Source organism: Microtus oregoni, unplaced genomic scaffold (genome assembly GCF_018167655.1).
Source record: "Microtus oregoni isolate MIOR12 unplaced genomic scaffold, Mior012 000017F_ref0000208, whole genome shotgun sequence".
Classification (NCBI taxonomy): domain Eukaryota; kingdom Metazoa; phylum Chordata; class Mammalia; order Rodentia; family Cricetidae; genus Microtus; species Microtus oregoni.
In genome coordinates this window covers 41,789,259-41,795,573 of record NW_024543076.1, presented here as the reverse complement: position 1 = coordinate 41,795,573, position 6,315 = coordinate 41,789,259, and the positions used below count along the sequence as shown (strand labels likewise).

Here is a 6,315-nt window from a genome sequence, read left to right as displayed (position 1 = left end):
ACTCTGTACATATAGACATATACACACACACAAACACCCACACATACACATATGTGTGTATATATGTGTATGTATGGGTGTGTTTGTATGTATATATCTTTTCCAGCCTGGCGATATTCTGTGAAGCCATTGGCCAAAAGCAGTTTCTTTATTAACCAATTAAAGCAAGACATATACAGAAGGACTTCCCACACCATTTCTCCTTTTCTGTTTAAATAAAAAGGAAGGTTTTAACTTTAATAATAAAATTGCATATAACAAAACAGGTATCAATCAAGAATTATAGTTACAGCATTTATATCTATTATCTTTTGTCATAATTAAGGAAAACTATAATTATAACTATCTATTTTATAATTCCATCGAAGACCCCAGAAGGATATAATATTACCTAAGTAAACAGGAAGTGCATTGTAGGCAATTTCTAAAACTTTAGAATTGACAGAGACATCTCAGTGTCTGGACAGTCACACAAATTTCTTCTGTACCATTGGGCTACCCAATCTTCAGCCTATGGGCCCATAGTATCTGGCAAACTTTTCTATTCATCAAAAATTTTCAAAGACAGTTCCACCTATTTTGGCAGTTTTTCAGTAAATTTCTTCTGTATTCTGCGGAATGTCTGACAGACTCTTTCATGAAGCAGGAACCCCAAAAAACTATCTCACCTTCTTTAGGCAACTTCAGCAGTCATTTTTTCTGTGGGTTTTGCAAATCTAGTCATACAGTTTAAGCAAGAGCAGTTTCTTGCCCAAATGGCTAACAAACTCTATGAGGAGACTCTTATATGCTTGCCATCATCTCTTGAAGTAGATTGGTGCTGCCAGGAGCAAATATGTTTCACTGTCATGAAAAGTCTCAAGTTCTTAAAACATTTTAAATGCCATATTCTGAAGGATTTTGAAAGATTTGAGGAATACCTATTTAACTGAAATGTATATCTATGTATTTAGGAAACCTAACTAACATGACTATAAGTTTGACTATTACTGATGACTCTCTATTAACGTATATTTCTTAATTATACATTACATTTTAAAATTAGCAGGACAAACACAATACATTAAACAAGAGCAGAAATATACATATAACAAAATTGATTTTAAATTTGTGTCAATAAACAAAGATCCATACAAATACAAAGTATTCATTTCTATATCATATCCCCCTTTAAATGTAAACAAACATTTATAAACAATATTTGGAAATTTGGGTGTAGTTTTCTGCAAATTGCTTCCTGCTTTTTGTTGGGCAAAGTAATTTTTGAGGGTGTTCACAGAGGCTATTGGTTCATCAAACCATATTAATCTGGAAGGAATCCATAGGTTCTCATCTTCTGTAGAAACAAAAGAAGAATCTCTTTTCCAAAGCAACAAATTCTTAGACCCAAATTTTGAAATCATGATACTTTAAAAATATATATGTTGATTTAGCTTAGCAGCCCGTACAATAAAATGTCTCTCTGTACTTAGCTCCTTCACAGTCCAAAAATTCAAAGAAAACACAATAATATCCATAACCCAGACTCTGATGTTACCTGAGTATGGACCACTACCTGTGGCCATGTTGGTGTCCTGGGTCCATGCTATAGCTAGGTACAATGGCATTTCACTTTTTTATTTTAATAAATAAAGCTTGCCTGAAGTTCAGAGAATAAAATAGTCACACTGGCCAGTTTTATAGACCAGGCAGTGGTATCATACACCTTTAAACCCAGTTACCACACTAGTTTGCCATAGAAACCAGGTGGCACATGCCTTCTTAGTGCTGTAATCCCAGATGTAGAGAGTATTATAAAATAGGAGGAGACAGGTCTCAGACAGTCTCCTTCTGAGGTTTTTGAAGGCAGGATCACCAATTCAGACTGAGGTCAAGGTAAGAGCCAGTGGCTGGCTGTTTTGCTTGATGCATGATTAATCAAAACAAAGAGAGAGAAATTGGGGGTTCAACTTGAATATCCAAAAAACAAAGCAGCCAACCACTGACTCTTACCTCAAACTCAGTCCAGTCTGAAAATGGTGTTCAAGGGCCTTGCTGTCACTGTGGCTATGCCAATTTAAGTGGCCTACACTGCCAGCTGGGGCCATGGTGACATATAGGAAAGGCTGATGCTAAAGGCAATGTCTGTCTGTGTCCCTCCAGCAGCCAGGGTCTGAGCTGATGTTCATGACTCCTGTTTCTAGCAAAGATCGTTAGGATACCTGGGGTATGTACGGTCACCTGAGACCATGTTGGTGTCCGAGAATCAATCTGGTACCAGGGCCAGACTGATCTGGGTGACCTGAGCTGCCACAGTGGCCACCTGAGGGGCCATGGTGACATCCAGCCTGAACTGATGCTGAGGTTCATGTCTAGGGATGTAGTCCAGCTACAGCTGGAGTCTGTGTTAATGTCTCTGGCATGTGTTTCCATGGGGGGGGTATAAGATTCATGAATGATGATCTGAGGGCCAGGCTAAGCTAACCCTGACCTTCACTTGCCTTGGGAAAGCTGACCCTGTCCCTCACTAGACACTACAGCAAGAGAGTTGGCTCTGACCCTCAGAGAAGAACTGCACTTGAGAGAGATGGCCCCTAATGTTGTGGGCATAGGAGAGCTGGCTCAACTGCACACATGGGAGAAAGGCAGCAGCCAGATATAGTCACCTGTACTATCAGCCAGGTCCTTAAATTGGCCCACCCTAACATTTACCCTATGACCTACTGGAACATGTGAAGGGACTTGTCTTGCTAAATGATCCACAGGATCTCTATAACTCAGGGTGGCTATGAGATATCTATGATGAGTTTGGTTAAGATTCAAGTGATGATGGTGTGACAGAAACCAGTGTCCTTGAAACAGACCAGTGATTCATTGCAATGAACATTTGCAAGTTACGTTGACTGGACAAAGGTGTGTACTGCATGACACAATGAAGCTCCTAATGCCAATAAGAGGAATGTAGATGTTTTGGAAGGATGAGAAAGCCAGAGGAACAAAGTGGTTTTTGTTTGTTTCAGTGGTTGGTTGGTTGGTTGGTGGCTCAGTTTTAATTCTTCTTTTAATTTTCTTTGTTTGGTAGTTAGTGTAAGGGAGAAGAACAGATATGGAAGGAAAAGAAAATGAGTGGAATTGGGTACTATGATTTGAAATTCCCAAAGAATCAAAAAAATATGTTAAAACAAAGGAAATGAAAGAATCAAAAGTTATGTTATCAATGGATAGATGATCATTTCAGCTATGCTAATTAATATTATAATTTAAAAGGTGAGGTAAAGAAGAAATGTCTCTCAGAACATAATATTTGGAGATGAGTGATTTGAAAAAGAAAGAGGAATCTTTTTTAAAAAATTATTTGTGAGATTATAATTACATTTCTCTATTCCCATTCCTCCCTCCAAACCCTCCTATATCTCATTCCTTTTTTCTTAAATATTACTATCAGTGAGGAATATAGTAAGAAAACTAGACAAAAGCAATGAATGTTACCCCTCCACAGCACAGGCTGCTGGAAAGTCAAGAAAAATTAAAGTACATACTCTCAAGTACAAAGTAAGATACAGATTTGTTAATCATATTTTAGGTTAATTTTACTGAAGTCATAAAATCCAGGTTATATATATGTATATAATTTAAAGTATGCTTTGATTTACTTCATCCTAGCAAGTGAGCCTCTGTAAGACATTAATTACATTTCTCTGATTCTATATTCCATGTGTATAGTTTATCATTCTTTTGAATATAATTCTAATGAAACTTATTATGAATTAGTACTTTTCCAATTTCTAAAAGAATTTTGAATTCCAAAAGAATTTTGAATTCTTTGAATTTTGTGGCTTGAAAACTGTGTTGTCATGCACTGCCATTCCTTAATTTAATTTTTTCATATGTTTACCTTTCTCTTTTGACCTTCACCAACTCTACTATTTCAATACTTCCCGGTAAGACAATTCTGAAATAGCTTAAAAATCTAAATGACATTAAAAAGGAGTTATGATTACAAAGTGATTTTAATTTTACTCTTTCAGAAAGACCTTTCTTATACCTTTACTTTTTTGGCTATTTTATCTTGACACAGATATTTGAAATAAATAGTTGTTTTACCCTACATTTTAATGACTGATCTGTTTTTATTTTATTTCATTTTTATTTTTATTTTTTTAGGTTTACTGGGCAAGAATTTTAATTAGATTTGCACACATCTCAAAAAATTCTATTGTGTGACTTCCTGGTCATGGAGCTAAGTCAATAGGAGAAGAGTCAAACATGAGTCACAGATGAGGTAAGAGAAACTTCTGAGGTTTTCCTTGAGCCTCAGCATTGGGGTCACTCCTTTGGCAAGATCGGTAGTTTCTGATGGATCCCGATCTCTGTGGAGTAGCTGTCTCTGATTTGGCTTCTGTAATTTCATCATCAATACTATGGAAATCCAATAAGTAAGTCCGACTGTCCACTTGGTATAGCTGTAGACTCATTTTGGAAAATGTGCTTGTCACAGGATTCTTCCTTCGTACATGCAAATAATAAGGATTTACAACCTTCCATTCATAATCCAATTGCTTGATTGGTCTACAAACTTCTGCCATGATATCATTTGGTCGACTTTGACTTCTAATTCTCAAATGCTATTTTGCTTTCCGTACACCTTGGTGTTTGGATTTCTGCGGGTTTAATTCATCAAGGGTATGCCTTGCCCTTGGTGTTTCAGCAACCAAGAATGATACTCTTTCAGGATGCGGCCGAGTTAAATGGTGATCATCGAGGAAAGAATCAAGGGGGCTTGTTGCCAAGTAGAAATCTTTGGCTTCGTTCATTATTCTCTTGTTGTCTATTATGAGATGGTAAGCAACCGCCAGTGGGTCCTGGTGATTTCTGTTGTACCGGCAGCTGAGAATCTCCTCTTCTGAGCATTCAAACTTCTCACACACTTCTTTTAAGGCTTCATAATCAATCATGGTTGAACTGCATGATGAATCCTCAGAAAAGAGATATTTTGGAAGATCCTGTTTAAACCATTCATGTTCCCTGATATCTTTTATTGTGGCCCTCTTCATGACATCTACCTGTAGCATATGCTTCAAAAGGCTGATTACAGAGGGAGTTAAATACTGAGGGGTGTAAAATATCCCATCACATATCTTCTTAAACAGAGTTGGCACATGGTCGTCATCAAAGGGGAGGATTCCACATAACAGGGCATAGAGGATGACCCCACTGCTCCAGATATCCACCTCAGGACCTGCGTACAATCTTCCTGAAATTACTTCTGCTGACATGTAGCCTACATGGTGACTATCTGTGTGCAGAGTGTAAAAGTCAGGTGAGTTGGCTTTGGTTGGAGTTCCTGCAGTTTTCTAATATTATTTTATTTTTGATAGATCACTGGTATAGTTTTGATAACACTCACTGGAGTCCATCTTTGCTACATTGTGAACTCAGTTTTTCTTGCTCCTGTATCTATTGCCTATGAAAGGCTTCCTTCTACAGTCCTGTGACTTTAAGGGCTTCTGACCTTTTGCTATCAGAAGTACATAACTTTTAAAGATGCTTCTAGATGCAACATGCCAAACTTTGAGCTCTTCTTTCACTTCTTCAAATCCTTTCTTCTATGCCCAACATGCTTTGGAACCTCCAATTCTGTTTTGCCTTTATTTCTGGGCAAAAGTTATTACTGTCACTACCTGCTGCAATGTCCCTTCACAGAGGTCTTTGTCTATCTCTAAACCCCAAGTTTAGTCTGAAATCTGTACTCAAACTATGAGGCTCTGATATTGCATAATTTAGGAAATGACAGTTTCTCTTACGGATGAGGACAAAATATCTTATTTTGGGAAATTGTCATCTTGTGCAGTTCTGCTTCTCAAGATCTCCTGCATAGAGTCAAGCATGTGTGTTACAATTCCAGGACCACAGGAGGGTGACTAGAAGTTTCATCTAAAATCTCATATTCATAAATTGCTTTTTATATCTGTATGAAGATGATGCCAAAGAATGTTTCAGGATGCCAATTTATTTTTCTGTCAATGAGCCTGAGAGAATTTGCTTTAGACTATTTATGTACTCCCATTAACTAAAAATTAGGGCAAAGCCTTTAAAACTTCAGAGCACAGAACAAAAGTTTTATATTTAATATTCCTCAGTACTACAGGAAAATTTATTCATCTGAATACTGTTAACTTACTCACAGAGCATTTGATTCAACAGAATATGCTTGAATCCTGAGGATTTTTGCTGAATATGTGGTAATGCAGATTCTTTATTCAAAGGAACAGACTTTTAAAATCACTGCCAATGTTGAAAACAATTAAATATGGTAAATGTCAAATGAAAAGAGGA

The 6,315-nt window shown here is 37.0% G+C and overlaps 1 pseudogene; it reads right to left on the bottom strand.

Annotated features, from left to right (window-relative positions):
• Positions 1-4,145: 4,145 nt before the first annotated feature.
• On the bottom strand, positions 4,146-5,164 carry LOC121458500 (annotated as a pseudogene).
• Positions 5,165-6,315: the final 1,151 nt, after the last annotated feature.